Here is a 16,415-nt window from a genome sequence, read left to right on the forward strand (position 1 = left end):
CTGATAATCTATACCATGTTGGAAAGTATAAGAGAAAACTGCTTAAACAGTATTTAGAAAACAGTACCAATAAACCTTATTATAAGCATTAAATGTGTTTAAAAAGTTGGTATTAATTCATACCTACAATTGTCAAATGTGTATGACTTAAACGTTAAAATTCCACGTTGTTTTATTTTTTTAAAAGATTTTATTTATTTATTTGAGAGAGCGAGAATGAGAGAGAGATTGAGAGAGAGCACATGAGAGGGGGGAGGGCCAGAGGGAGAAGCAGACTCCCCGCTGAGCGGAGAGCCTTAAGGGGGGGCCCAATCCTGGGACTCCAGGATCATGACCTGAGCCGAAGGCAGTCGCTTAATCAACTGAGCCACCCAGGCACCCCAAAATTCCACATTTTAAATAGTCTTCTTAATTATAAACCCAGACTTTCTGTAGTCTACACAAACCAGATAAGCAGCTAGAATATTTAAGAGCTAGGGGATAAATAATAAACACATATATTATACACATATATTATTATATGTATGTGTATAACATATACATATAAAATACATATGTATCAGTTATATTATCTAATAAAGCCATATTCTGTTACTACAGATACGGATTTATTCCAAAAGTTTAATCAAAAGTATCATTAATAGTATAGCTGTTGCATTTTCCAATATTGATAAAGTTATTCAAGTTTTTCATTTTCACGGACTCCAGACTGAGCTGCCAGATGCTGAAACTCTCCTTCTGGGTTAAAGGTTTGTTTCACATCTAAACTTTTCCTGTTGAATGCTAAATATCTGCTGAAAGTTGGTTGAACACATAACAGTTTAGGAGTTGGAAGAGTTTGGTTTGGACAGGCTGTAACATCTAAATCTGTTACACATGGTGATTCATTAACTCGGCTTTATTAACTACAAACACCAGAGTCTTTCTTGTTGACATCTTTAATCATTAAAGGAACTAGTTGTAGTTGTCATACTATAAGCTTATTCAGTCACTGTTGAATTGCACCATTTCGTTATTTCTTTTACCAGAAAAGCTTTGGTGGAGGTCCTACTGAGATCTGGTATTCTAGCTTCACCGAGTCTCCCTCAAAAACTTGTTTGCTTTGTTGTCTGAGGACAAGCATTGGTGCTCTTCTGTGTTCTTTTGGAAGGATGCTCAGCAGCACAGTACAGCTGGCTTCTCCTGTTCTGCTCATGGGAACACATGCAAAAACCCTGCATCTGAAGCTGTTCCCACTTCAAAGATGAATGAACGAAAACTCTTGTCAGACACCATCATTTTGTGAAAGTCGCCTGATTAAACTGGTCTTCCACTTATAAAGCAAGACATATCAGGAGCTGGTGGTCCACTCATGCTGCAGAATCTTCCAGTTCAGTCAACATGTTCTCTGGCACTTGAATGAAATATGGTGGGTAAGATTTCTTCTGAACTGCATCCTGATCATTCACATTTCCCTCTGAAATTGGAACTTACAGTTGTGCATGTTCAGAACTGTGCTGTGGCAAATCTTGTGCCTCTCTGCAATTTTGAGCTTGAAACACAGCAGCTACACTCTGTGATCCTAGCAATCTGCAACCCACCTTCTCCTCATATGTTAGCCATTGATTTCCATTGTGATGAAGGCTGTCCTTACATTTCAGCTTTCCCTCCAAATCTTGACTCAAAGCTTCTCTTTTGATCCTTGTGTCTCGTGGTTGGGAGTTCCTGATGTGGGCCTAGAATTTGCAGTTTGAGATGGCTTAGCATTTATAGTTGACCACCTTAGGGTTGACAATAGTTGGAGTCCACAGTGGAGGGGATTTACTGCTGTGGTAATCAGACTGTGATGGCAATATGGAGCCCAGGAAGCTGGCTGAAGACTGGTTATAGGTGGCTATAACCCTTTGGCCCTGGTTGGAACCAGAAAGGTGCTGGAGAGAAGGGAAAGCAGAAGGGGACATGATGATGTGAGAATTCACTGTTGAAGAGGTAGAACATCTTTTCTCTGTGCATGGGTTAGGCTGGATAGTGGAACACTGGTCTGGCTAAAAGAGCTGGAGGTTTCAACAAAATGTGTTCTTACATGCATTATCTTTCCTGCAAATTCTAATATTAATTAAACAAAATGGAAGCAAAAAATATTAAAAAAAACAAAACAAGCATGGTCTTTCAGATAAGACTTCTACTCAAGTGCTTAACAGGGCTTACTATTAAAATGTATTTTAAAATAATAACTTGAGGATGTAGAAGTATGCATTAAATCCCACAGATTCTTTGCTTTGCAAATGGGCTATAATTTGGAGGTGATAGTAGTTTCCATTTTACTTGAGTTTGTAAATATTGCGATGGATGTTTTAAATTATAAATGCCCAAGACCTCCTTGAAATATGTTTATTTTAAAACCATTCCAATTATTTATTTTGTCATATGCTGATAGGTGAAAACAAATCAGTAATATGAGGTAGAGATCAGTAGTCAGAAGAGGTTAATTTAAATCAAAAGCTTTCTGTGTATAAGTCTGTTCCAAAAAAAGTTTTACTCACAGTGTGTGTGTGTGTGTTTGTGTGTGTGTGTGTGTGTGAATGAATGAATGAAAGAGTAATGTAGTGGGGAAAAAAAGCATGAGTTTTGGAATCAGAAGACCTATTAGACCAACTTGGAATATCTACTTGGATGCCTTTAGGCATGTTAAGCTTTGTAGACTTTGATTTTGTTTTTAAAATGCTAGAACATGGGCTATAATTTGGAGGTGATAGTAGTTTCCATTTTACTTGAGTTTGTAAATATTGTGATGGATGTTTTAAATTATAAATGCCCATTATTATCCATATGTGTGGCTCTGGCCAACCATACCATGTTGTGACTTTCATGGTACTTGTGGCACAATGGATATTTAGAGTGTATGTCATAGACTTTTCATAGTCACCTGGCTTTGTCCTCAATAAGTATCCTGCTAATAAACTCTACCACTACCATTTGGTCTCAAAATTTTTTTAGAAAAAAGTTAACCTTTATTGAATGTCCATTTACTAGAAATCATTCTAAGTGCATGTATGCATATTAATTAATGTATATGTATAATACCATGGAGTATTTATTTTTAATTCCCATTTTTAACAAACAAAGCAAGCTTAAGAATAACGTACACACACTGGTACTTAGGAAAGTTACAGGACTTTCGGGGTCAGAAAGGACATACTTAGAAATGTGTATGTTGAAGATTTGGATGTTAAAAGAAGTTAAATTGAAGTAAGTGTAGAACTGCTGAATAACAGTCTAAGGTGCTTGGAATGAAACTCACTTAGGAGTCATAGAAGATTATTTATGTTGAACCAGAGGTGGCATTGGAAAAAGTATGGGAAGACTGAAAGAGCAATATATATACATCCTTCCTCTGAAGCCTACTTTTGTTTGTAGGCTTCATTATCATGCACTTCATTATCAAGAGAACTATGTCACCAATAGAATATATTTCCCAATGTGGTGCAGTAGATTGAATAACTGGCCATAATCTTTCAGCCCTCCTTATGTTTACATCCTTTCAATGTAGCTTGGAATCTCTTTCTATTAAAGAGTGGAATTTCTTTTTCCATTTCTTGAATATGGGCTGGCTGTATGACTTGGTTGGCCAATACAGTGTAGTATAAGTGATAGCATGCCAAGTCTAAGCTCACGGACTCAAGAATCCAGAGTCACTTCTATTCTCTCTTGGAACCCTGCCCAGTTGTCATGCAAACAAATTTCAGCTGGCCTGCTGAAACATGAGAGACCATGGAGAGAAGAGACATTCTTCCAGCTGCAGTCATTCCACATTGCCACTTCCAAGCTGACTTTACTGTTGAGCTCAGACATATAACTGAGCCAGTGAAACAAGAGTTGCCCAAATAAGGCTAACCCAACTGCCAAATCACAGAATCATTAGTTAAATAAATGGTCATTATTTTATTTTATTTTTTTTATTTATTTATTTATTTTTTTTTTTAAAAGATTTTATTTATTTATTTGACAGAGAGAAACAGCGAGAGCAGGAATACAAGCAGGGGGAGTGGGAGAGGGAGAAGCAGGCCTCCCGCTGAGCAGGGAGCCCGATGTGGGACTCGATCCCAGGACCCTGGGATCATGACCTGAGCCGAAGGCAGACGCTTAACGACTGAGCCACCCAGGCGCCCTTAAATGGTCATTATTTTAAACCTTTAACACTTGAAGTGGCTTGTTATGCAGCAAAAGCTAACTGATACATGGCCAATAGCCCCCTGATGGAGGAATATGGTTACATTAGTTTATCATGCAGGGAATCTATATGCATTCTGAGCCTATAGGTTTCATTGACACTCTATCCAACTGTAACATAAACTTCTTTTTCACCAAATTGTATTAAACAAGTCAGAGGTCTTACTTCTTTAAGTTGTAACTTAAAATGAATATGCATTGTAATTTCACTCTCCAGTGAGTTCTGGCTTTCTGTTCCTGACATATGAATGGAAGGTGGCTTTGTTGATTGCCCAGTCCACTTTTGGAATAATCAAAAAACTGACTTCTGGTTTTAAGTCATTTTTACATTAGGATGCCACACAACTGTCTAAAATACCAAAGAGAAGAAAGGATTTCTATTGCATACAACATTTTGTACATTTTAGTTAGGCTCAGTGTAACTCCAGATTGGGAAGCTTTGTAGCATTTCACACATTTGCCTTTCTGTGCACAGACTCTGTGTATATGTGTGTATGTGTGCATCAAAGAATGAATGGCAATATAAAGCAAATTGTCTTTCTTATGCTCCAATGTTAATTAAAACCAAATGTCCCTTCCACAATGTAGCTAATATACTTTAATTATTCTGTCTTGTGCAGTTGTGACAAAAGGGAACATGCAATTATTAAAGAGAAAAAGTACACATTGTACCAATAATTGTCCACATTGTGAAATACTATTGCTTTTCTCCTGTGAGTAACTTGAATTGTTGCCAAATAATCCTCTCCACACCATTTAAGTAATGTAAATTATTCTTTAACAATAATTTACCTTTTTATTGAGTTTAACTGAAACATGTTTATTTCCATTTACCTTCTTTCCACAGTTTTAAACAATGCAAAGCCAATAACAAAACAATAAGTTTTTAATGTTCTCTACTGGCATAAATTTTTTTTAAATTTTTTATTGTTATGTTAATCACCATACGTTACATCATTAGTTTTTGATGTAGTGTTCCATGATTCATTGTCTGTGCATAACAGCCAGTGCTCCATGCAGAACATGCCCTCTTTAATACCCATCACCAGGCTAACCCATCCTCCCCCCCTCCCCTCTAGAACCCTCAGTTTGTTTTTCAGAGTCCATCGTCTCTCATGGTTCGTCACTACTGGCATAAATTTTAAACATAATAAAGTGAGTGTTATTTTACATAAGAAAGAAGGTTGGTAGCAATCATAATTACCTTTAAATGTTAACCTTTTCCTTTTAAACGTGGGAAAATCTATTCCCGAGAATAATTTTCTTCTTCTATTAAATTAGGATAAGGATTCCAACAAAGATTGCAGATGGAAAGTAGTAGAAAGATTAATAGAAAACATGTATAAAGTGACAAGGTTACATAATAATCTTTCTTATAGTGCTCAATAATTATGAAACAGAAATAGAATCTATTAAAATAAATTCAGATTTCCAGATATTTGAATTGTTTCTCTGTCTCCCACTCTCTTAAATTATCTTTCTCTGGCTTCTAAATTATTTACTCTACCAAAGAACACTTTTTCTTCTTCTAAATGAGATGGTATGATAAACATTTGAGGACCTCACTCAAATCAAATGCTGATATGTCAGAAAAAGAAACTCACTAAATAAAACATAAGGGTGTCTAGGACAACCACCAGAGACGTTGTGTTCTCTTCCCAAAGGAGGAAGTTGATTTTCCCCCAAAAGCATTGATTAAAAGGATAACTGAAAGGAGAAAATGAAGCAGAGACCAATTTCAGTCCAATTTTGGTGGTCGTTTTTCTGCAGCTCTGTTCCAAGCCTATTATCCAGTATTCTGATAGCGAGGAGTCAGCTCTGGTAGAGGCTTTTTGATTCTGACATTAGCTCCTGTGTTGGCTTCAGAGGAAGTGGCTACCCTAGTGAATCAGTTCGTCATTGCTGTGGGAATTGTTCTTGTAGCCTGAGTGAGAATCTGATTCTGGTCTTCAGCATTTCCATCAGTTTTGTAGTCACTTAATTCCCTGTATTGAATTTCTTTCTTGTTAATATACCTACAGAGTTTTCTTTCTCTTGGATTAAACCATGATTGATACAGCTTCAAAATATTTTTGATAAGGCAATAAATTTGTCCAATACAGTAGGATTTCAGAAGAAAATGATTGAGAGATTAGATTCTGATTATAGGTATTCTTTAATGCCTCAGTAACAAATTGGAATTCACTCTGAAATTCATAACAAGCCATGAGAGGGGTCTTTGAGCAGAGAAGTAGCATGATTAATATGTATTTTACAAAAATGAATCTGGAATCTGTGAATGGAGTAAATGGAAGTATGCTAGGCCAGAAGCAAATGGTTTGATCTGATGCAAACAGTTGGACCTAGTACCAGTTACAGCATGGAATAATTGAAAATTCTCTGAGATAATACCCCTTTCATAAACAATAGGCATAAGATATTTTCAGTACTATTAGAAAAATAACCGGGCGCCTGGGTGGCTCAGATGGTTGAGCGTCTGCCTTCGGCTCAGGTCATGATCCCAGGGTCCTGGGATTGAGTCCAGCATCGGGCTCCCTGCTCCTTGGGAGCCTGCTTCTCCCTCTGCCTCTCTCTCTCTGTCTCTCATGAATAAATAAATAAATAAATCTTTAAAAAAAAATAACCAAGAAGAACCCATTTTTTTTTTCAATTACAGCCAACAGCTTTCATTTTGTTAACAGCATTGTAACAGGGTTCCCAGCTAACCCAAGGGCATTGTAGTATGTAAATGAATAGATATGGGGTGCATACATCAAGTATCCTTACTCTGACTGAAAGTTCCTGGCAAATACATCAGTTCTTGAAGCTCAAATACACCAGTTATTTTAATCAAACTGATGGAGCATTGGCAGAATCAAAAACAACTTGAATATTTCCCAGTAATAAAACCAAGTGCTCAGCCTTGTATACCTACTCAGTACATGTTAATTCTCTTACTCTCTATTATATCTACAACACTGAAAACTCCCTGATATTCCAAGACAAAGCTAGGCATGTTCTGAGGCTAGAAGGAGCCCCTAGGTTTAGATATTTTGTCTATGAAATACGCAGGCAACTGTATAACCATTGAAGGAACTGCCTAAGCACCATTTGAGAAGATAAATATCCCCTGGTGCTCCAGGAAAAGTAAAGTACAAATTCAATTATGGGGCCAGAGAGGGGAGAAAACTTTCTGAGCAATAGAGCGCTCAAGATGAGCAGTGAAACAAAAATGGAAGAGTGGAATGTATGGAAATAGTATGAAGAAAGGTAATAACCAGTATGGGAAAAGAAGGATATAAGAATTTAAGTGAGGTTGAGTCTATATTGTGGAGGAGAAGAAATGGCCTGCTGAGAAATCAGTATTTAATTGATGGACTATAGAAAAACTTTAAAGGATTTTAAGTGGTAAATTGATAAATAATTTACAAAACCCCTCTAGTGTCTACATGTCATTTCCAGATGGAATTCCTCAGAAAGACAAGTTTAATTTTGCCTGTGCACGGTTGGCCTATAATATAAAGGTTTTACAAAAAAAAAATTGCCAACATTTGCAAAGTTGGATATATTACAATTATCAAGCTCAGATGTCTGGCTTTTTAATTTTTTAAATCAGAAGATATGTAAACAGCATGAACTCCTACTTGGCAACTGTAGTAGGTTTAGAGATGAAGCCTTACTTGATTTCATATTTTGAGGCAATGGCATTACCACTGTGGCTCCCTTTGCCCTTTTTTATACTTTCCACCAGAACATTTTACTTATCCATGGCCTCATTATATCTGAGAGATATGAAATCTGATTTATGGAACTTCCTATATCCCCCTTCCTAAAATATATCCCACCCCATATAAATTTGTGAGATACCTTAAAGAGCCCAATATATTTTGCCATCATAGGATTTTAGTACTATTATCCATACAAGTTAATAGACTGTTTATTTCAGGTCTGTTTTCCTGGACAATTGCTCTGGTAAACAATAAGTGGGAATAAATGTGGATAAAAGAGATATAAGTATAGAAGCCAAACTTTACATTTGATTATGCTTTCATATTTATTACTTGAAAGAAAGTTTAAATTTGTTCCCTGTGTATCCAAAGTGGAGGGAAAAAACTCTAATTTAAAAATCGCATACTCACCAAATGCTAATTTATTACATTCATCAGTTATAATAAAATGTGTCTACATGTTTAATTTTGCTCTTTTATATTTAAATATTGAATGAATATTTATTTTATCACTATAGTGAAAAGTTTTGCATTAAAATGATTACTTTTTTATTACAACAAATAATAATTTAGCTAAATGATTGTCTCTGTATGAAGGCACTTGATTAGGCTTACATGGGTCCTTGATCACAAGAAAAGTCAGGAGGTTTTGGAAAGTTTGGAGATGCCTAGCTGAGACATTTAGAATACTACAACTTTGACACTGTTGGGGTTTTGTGATTGCTTTCTGACTAACTAGAAGGTAAAGTCCAGGGAAAGGCAGAAAAGAAAAAGGACACAGCTGGGCATGATGTTCCTTCTGATTGCAAAATCAATTCCTGGCCCCTGAAAGAAGCAGAGAAGGATAAGGGATTTCCGTATCTTAGAGATGTGCTGTGTCAACCAGAAGCTCAAGCAAACACGGGGAAAATAAAAGTAAATGTTTCTAGATTTTGTAACTTTCATGTTCCAATTTCCTATGTTTGCACCACTTGTTTACAAAGCCACTGAGTCAGGCCCACAAACTTAAGATTGTTTGCTCACCAAAATAATTTCAAAAAATAAACTAAGTCTTTAACCATTAAACAAACAAAAATATATACCGTTAAAATAATGCTGCTGCTAAGTGTACATGTAGTGTGTAGAATTATGGTTTTCTGGTGGTAGCTTTATGTCATTTTGACCCAGGCTACCTACCAGGAATATTTCACAGATCACCTCTGATGGCCCTTATTTGAACATGCATGCATGCACGTGCACGCACACACACCATGAAGAGAGGAACATATGAAAGAAATGGTATCCAAATGAAAATTCCAGGTTATTAGCATATAGGCTAAACCCGCACTATGACATAGGGTCTGGTAAAGGCTGTGATATAGTTCACAGTGTAATGAAAACACTTCCTGTTTCTTAAATGTTGGCTTTATTTTCTCTATCTGCTTCCTAACCAAAATCAAAGTAAAAGGGCAAGTGACATCAACAGATTATGTATAGTCAACTTCAGTATAACTACATCACATGGAAGTGGATGGTACACAAAGGAAGTGGAAAATAAAGAGGAATAGAAAAAGCACAATGGCTGGAGTACAGTTTGATCTCACCTTTTAAAAAGTGTAACCCTATCAATGTCTTGGACTGATGCAATTTGATCAGCAGCTTCTCTTCTCTGCAGGAAGCGCTAGTAGGGAGAGGGGGGAAAGAAGCAGAAACACTATGCAACACCCCTCTTTTGCCCCGCTCCCCTCATACAGCATGTTCCTATTCATTTTATAAGTTCTGTTTATGTCTTCATTGATAAAATCAACTTCCTCAAATAATCAGCACACAGACTATTTGTATCCAGGTTTATAGATTTAAAATACATCCTCTGAGAGTCTATTGTTTCTAAAGAAAAACAAACAAACAAAAAAGCATTCAGATAAAGGCCATAGTGTAGAGATACAGAATTTTAGCATTTGCCGTCTCATTTTGAGATGCAGTTCTGGACTTTAGGAATTCCAAATTATTCCTGTGATTTGCAGACAACGCAAAGTTCAGTGAGGCAGTATTCTTCATTAAGAAACATTTAACTCAGTAATGGTCTGGGCCAACTGGAGAATGAAGAAAAGCAATTTAAAAGAGCACAGGATCTGTTTTAAGAATAGTCACTTGTTCACCATATAAAATGAATAATTTAGATGGCCGTTAGCCACAATTATTATAGGTGGGCAAAGGCAAATAGAAAATTGTATAATTTCATGGATGTTAATTGCATTTTGGTTGAGGAAGAGAAATTCATGCACTCGCTGAACTGAACTATAATATTAAAATGAAACAACTATTTGGTTGCTTGTGAACTCATCAGAGTTTTAAATTGCATATTGATCTTTTTTCTAATTTTTAATGTATTATTATAAAAAATATATAAATATACCAAGCATCAAGCTTCAGTAATTAATAAGTCATGGCCAATACTGTTTTACCTAAATGTCTACACAGTTTCTCCAATCACCCCACCCAGATTTTTAATAAATATTTGCACATCCTATCATTTAATCTGTAATTTTTTATATTGATTCATTTTATGCTGCTATCATGTCAATTCTGAGTTCCTCTCATTGTTTTCAATGAGACTTCTCAAATGACTGAAGCAAAGGAAATGAGCCACATCTACCAAAATATATCAACATTCTGCTTTTCTTGCATGAGCATAGTTTTGTGGCTATTACAGTGGCTGATTGCTGAGATAAAGTTATTTTAGGTTTCCTTGTCCTTATAGTCATTATTTCCATATATTACTTATGAAAGGGCTCAATAAATGCTTGTTGAATGAGTTCAGAGTTTCTATATTTTATGACCAATTACTCTCAATTCATGTCACTGTTACATGTAAGTAGATACTCATAACACAAAACCTGTAACAGTACCTACCTCGTATCATCAGAAGAAAATTTGAGTGCATATGGAGCACTTAGCACAAGCCCTGGCTTGTGATATACTATTAAATATTTGAACTTAATATTTATGTTTTTGTTTATTAGTGAAAGTGATTTTGTAATAGCAGCCACAGAGGACTGAGGATCTGCAAACCTCCCTGGGGCAGACTTGCCTTCCTGATCATTCATGGAAAGAGAACTCTTCAAAATCTTAAAAACACTTTGGAGCTTGGATATATTTCTTCTGTACTCAACTGATATCAAAAACAGCCTTTTATCAATCATACTTAAACCACAGTGACAGAACAATAGTTTTGTCTTCTCAGTGCAAGACCTCCAAATACTCTGGATATCTACAATGCAGATATTCTAAGAGTGATGATCAAGAGGTATGGCTCTCTTCCCCCGACTGTTTGCCTAGAATCACACTAATTACCTCAGTAGGACACCCTTGCTCTCTAGAGCTTTAATCTCTACATAGAAGAGTGTCATGTGGGAGAGAAACTGGATAGGGGAGTGGGAGTGTGAATATCCCTCATTACTAAGAAGAGTGCATTAATAAATCAAGAAGCATTATTAAGAAAAAATAGAACTAAAACTTTGATTAGATATTTCAGTGGCATTAACAATTTTCTCTCCTGCGAGACACTAGCAGTCTGGTTGAGTAATGGACTCTAACAGATGAAACAATTCCACAGCAATGGAACACCACCTACTGTAGTTCCAAAATATAAATGTTGTATTACATTCTACAATTAAAACTTAACTAAATAGATAGATAATATGTATGAGAATGGATCTGCAAAAAAATCAGTACTCTTTAACTAAAATATAATTAGATTTCATCCTCAGAGACTGTGATTATGTAACTCTGAGCTAGATCCTCAAGAATTTATGCTTTTAAAAAACTCTAGAGGCAATTTTGATACACACTCCTTGTTGAGTGCCGAGAAAAAGACTATGATGTGAGCTGCATATGTACGCAAAAATGAAGTCACTTTATGTCTCCAGGAGTTCCCCAACTGGTCCTCTAAAATTACATAAGTGACTAGTACCTATCAAACACTCAAATGATATTTGATTAATTAGCCTTTTAATTTTTATGAATTAACTTTTTATTTATTGAACCATTGAAAGTGAAGTTCAATTTTAATGGGGCCTCTGAGTAGAACATGGGTCAGAAAATTGATCAAATATTGTTACTCACAGAAGATTAAAAAAGAAATTCATGAAATGCAAGAACAAAAATGTAAGGCTCAGGTTTATTGCATGAGATATACTGAGTTTAGGTGAAATCTACAACAAGGAGACTTGAGGTAGGGCCAGAAAAGATACATAAATATTTTCCACATGTGCATGTATATTATTTTAAGAGATCTTTTCAGAAGCATTATTAAAAATTAACCTAAAATTAGCTTTTGCTAATGCATTAGAAACTCAAGAAATGTCTCAAACTATTATGAAAGTTATATTAATCATTTTAGAAGATTCCAACATATGTCAGAGTAAAAACATGTCTTAGCCAACTCTATAAAAATTCGTTTCATACTAACAGATTTTCTCCCAGTATATTGTTCAGACATATCCTGTTTGTTTGCCTTTTTTAATCAAATTATTGCAATGAATTTCCATACAGTAACTAAATGCATGACCTGCCACCTATAACCAGAATATACTTATCATACAATATTTTCACCTAATACCCAGTACACTTAAAATTTCTGAAATTATAGCTAAATTGGATAGCTTACATTTTACAGCAATATTAGGGTCTGTATTGCTTGCAGCACAAATTTTGGTATGTCCTAAGAATTCAGCTTTACGTTGAAGTAGAAACACCACAGAAAATCAGTCCTATAATTGTGGAAAATGTGCTAATGACTGTATGTGTAGTTTCTGCCTAATACTATAATCTAAGGGACAACATTTACCTCTTGTCTAGGACCTCTTTCAAATATGGAGATGGAAGCAAGAATCAATTAAATATCAGGCAAATATTTGATCATATTCTGAACCATGTTAATAACTTAAATTGATTTCATTCCATTCTCTTGTTGAGCTGCCTGCATGCCTTTGTAAACTTGGGCATAGTAGAGGTTAGGGCTGATTTTTTTTTGAGAAATGTATATAATGATCTTTATTTTCTGTGTAAGTAAACAGATGATAGCCAGTGGCAACCCCGAACAGATTTCATAATTATAGTGGAGCCCATTTTGTGATATCTTCTAACTAATGAATTAGTGAGGAAAGCTCAATAAATGCTCAGAGTTCATCCACGTTCTTTCAGTTATCTGTCTCTAATGCCTCAGGCAATAAACCAAATCACATTTAAATAAAAATTTTTTTAAAAGCCATTCTAGATATTGCTCTGTCCTGACATGCTTTTTTGCTTCTAAAATGCTCCAGGTGTTCATATCCTGAGAATTGTGTAAGCCAATCTTTGATAGAAAATTCCATTTTAGAGGGAAAATAGCACAGGATAGAAGTGGCAATTTTTTTCTACCCAGGTCTCAGTGAAAAGTAAAACTTCGCTTACATGAAAATGAAGGTATCATCTACAAAGATTTTTTTTTTCTGAGGTATATATATATTAACAAGATTGTAAGGAAATCATTTACTGATGTTTTATGGATAATCATTGCATATATTTAAGTTAAACAGGCATCATTAAAAACCTACAAGGGATGAAGCATCCAACTCAGTATATTACACCTGCTCCCGAAAAGATTATATTCTAGTGAGAAAACAGAGAAACATGTCAGCATTGAAGACGGACTCTTAGCATACCTGGAAGGTTTCAGGATGATGTTTATATGACCTTTTCTCATCAATAAGACCTATCTCAAGTATATATATATATAAAATTACTTATATAAGCTATTTCTAGATTGGAAGATCCACGAGGACAGGAAAAAACCTCTGTTTTAACAGTTTTACCACTAGAGTCCAACACAGTAGGAACTCTGTTAAATAAATAGCAAGTCATATGAGTTCTAAGTTGTGATCAAAAGATAAGTGAGACTGAGCAAAAATGTTTGCTGGGAAAGGCAAGGTTTAAGTGAAGGAAGGAGGGGGTAGGATATTAGTGACAAGGCTATGTTAGACTGAGTGCAGATCACAAGCCAAGGTTTGAAGCAGGACCGGTGAGGAGTGCTACAAGTAAGGGTGTTCAGAACAGGCATTCCTGGACATGAAGCTGGGAAGCTGCACAGGACCACACTGAAACATGGTAGGCTATGGGTCCCTTGGTTAGGCACTAAAGTCCATGCCAGAAGGAATAAGATGGCATACATGTTTGTACTCATACTATCACTACCTTCTCAAATAAACCAAAGAGCCTTAACTATTTTATCACTGATCAGAGCATACTTTCACAAGGAGCCAGGATGGTCTCTAAACAAACAATGGATAGAACCCAACAACTGAAACCTTTTTTCCATGCCTGTTCAGGATAAGATGAAGCTTTACAAGTTTCTCACTAGGGAAGTAATAACATCAAATCTGTGGTTTCGCTTATTTTTATTGTAGAAGGGTGACAAAAGATACTGAATGCAGATACTGAATGTAATAGTTTATATGAAATATGAATATCCTATATTAAGGAAAAATGCCATATTCAGCCTTATTTTGTAACTTGATTAATGTATCCATTTGGCATTTTATTTTAGACTTAAAGTTTTAAGATTATATTTACGTGTTTACATTTCTTCTCATTTTTACTCTCTTCTAGTAGGATTTGTAGTTTATTTTCATTCCACAATAGTTTTTTTTCTCTTTATACACTCAGTAGGATTTCCAGGCATTGGACTTCCCTTCTGGAAATTGGGTTAAATATTTTAATATCCAGGGTCTTTTATAAATGGCTTACTCCTTCAAGTCTTCTGACATACTGCTCTTATACTATACTTCGCCAGTCCTAGATTAAAACAGAGTTTATTTTGGGCTTAACTCATTGATTATTATTTTTTATAAAGACAAATAAAACATATCCATTTTAACAAATTCCCTATAATCATTTTCATTTTACTTGCCTGGAGATAATGAGATAAATTCATTAATATTACCTCCATTTTCAACTTTTTTTCTTTCTTGAATATAAAGTTATTTGTCTATATTTTAAAGAAAGGTTTACTATGTGTTTTAACTCTCAGATATGCTTAATTTTATTCCAATGCATTTATCTTTCAGATAGTTTTGATGAAAGGGAGCACAACTGCCTATATGCATTGATTTTTTTCATTAAAATGTTTAAAAAATTAAAGTAAGAGAAAGCTAGTGTCATACAAAAATATATTGCATGGGAAACTAAAACCAAATACCCAAAAACTATCCAACAAAGGATAGTAAAGCAGAGGTTAAAAAAATTGATTTCACAATTTTCTGATATTTATCACTTCACAAATATACCAAGACCATGTTAATTTAAGAAAACCTACAGTCAGACATCCAATAGTTAATACTTTTTTTCACTCTCTGACATCTGAGTGTGACTGATCTTTTTTGTCCAGCCCCATGCACATAAAAGGTATATATCTTTAGGTAATATTTCTATAGCAGAGAGTTTTCATTTTTCTACTTCAAGAATTCCAAATATATATCCCTAATGACACTAGTATCATATCATTGATCAAAAAATTTTCCCCATAATCATGTTAACATCATCTACTTAAATGTAAGCCTTGTTGATTCTTCCCTCAACAAATTTTTCAATGTCCCTGAAAATAATAAGATTTAAAAATCTGTTTCTTGGGTGCCTGGGTGGCTCAGTTGGTTGAGCGACTGCCTTCGGCTCAGGTCATGATCCTGGAGTCCCTGGATCGAGTCCCGCATCGGGCTCCCTGCTCGGCGGGGAGTCTGCTTCTCCCTCTGACCCTCCCCCCTCTCATGTGCTCTCTCTCATTCTCTCTCTCTCAGGTAAATAAATAAAATCGTAAAAAAAAAAAAAAAAAAAAAATCTGTTTCTTATCATACTTTCACACACTAATTTTAGCATCATTGATAAATCTTGGCTGCAATATTGATTTCTCTTTTGACGTTTGCCTAATGGTAACTTTCATTTTCCCCTGTCCCTACCACATGCTACTTCTCCTCCGTTTATTTAATGTTTAATTACTCATTTTTAAAAGAAAGGTTGTGAATATTTAGATTAGCCCACAGCTTATTCATAATTTGCATATCCATAATTTATCATAAACTATCCATAAATTAACATTGTTATTTATTTTTTGCTCACTTTGTCTCAGGTTTGGCCGCTGCTTCATGTTGGTGCTTCTCTCTTTTTTTCAATAACTATATATTTTTGAGCAGTTCATTAATTAGCATCATCAGCTGTTCTAGGCTCATCTTGTACTTTCCCTGACCTCATCCTGAAATGAAAGATTTTTCCAAGGAGCCCTGATATTTTTTTAACTGGCAAATAATACTTAAAAACCAAGGTTTAGACAGTATGTGTGCTCACTAGTGCTAGATGCTAAGTCCTGTATACTAACATACATACATCTATGTATTATCTATCCATTTCTGTGTGTGTGTGTAGACTAATAGCTCTAATTCCAATCTATCAATCACCACAGTGATCATTTTATCCTTCTTCCTTTCCTTT

General features: G+C 35.2%; 1 pseudogene; it reads right to left on the reverse strand.

Annotated features, from left to right (window-relative positions):
* Window positions 1-676: 676 nt before the first annotated feature.
* LOC110587258 overlaps window positions 677-16,415 on the reverse strand; it is a 108,119-nt pseudogene continuing 92,380 nt past the window's right edge.

The sequence above is a fragment of the Neomonachus schauinslandi genome, chromosome 7, assembly GCF_002201575.2.
Source record: "Neomonachus schauinslandi chromosome 7, ASM220157v2, whole genome shotgun sequence".
Lineage (NCBI taxonomy): Eukaryota > Metazoa > Chordata > Mammalia > Carnivora > Phocidae > Neomonachus > Neomonachus schauinslandi.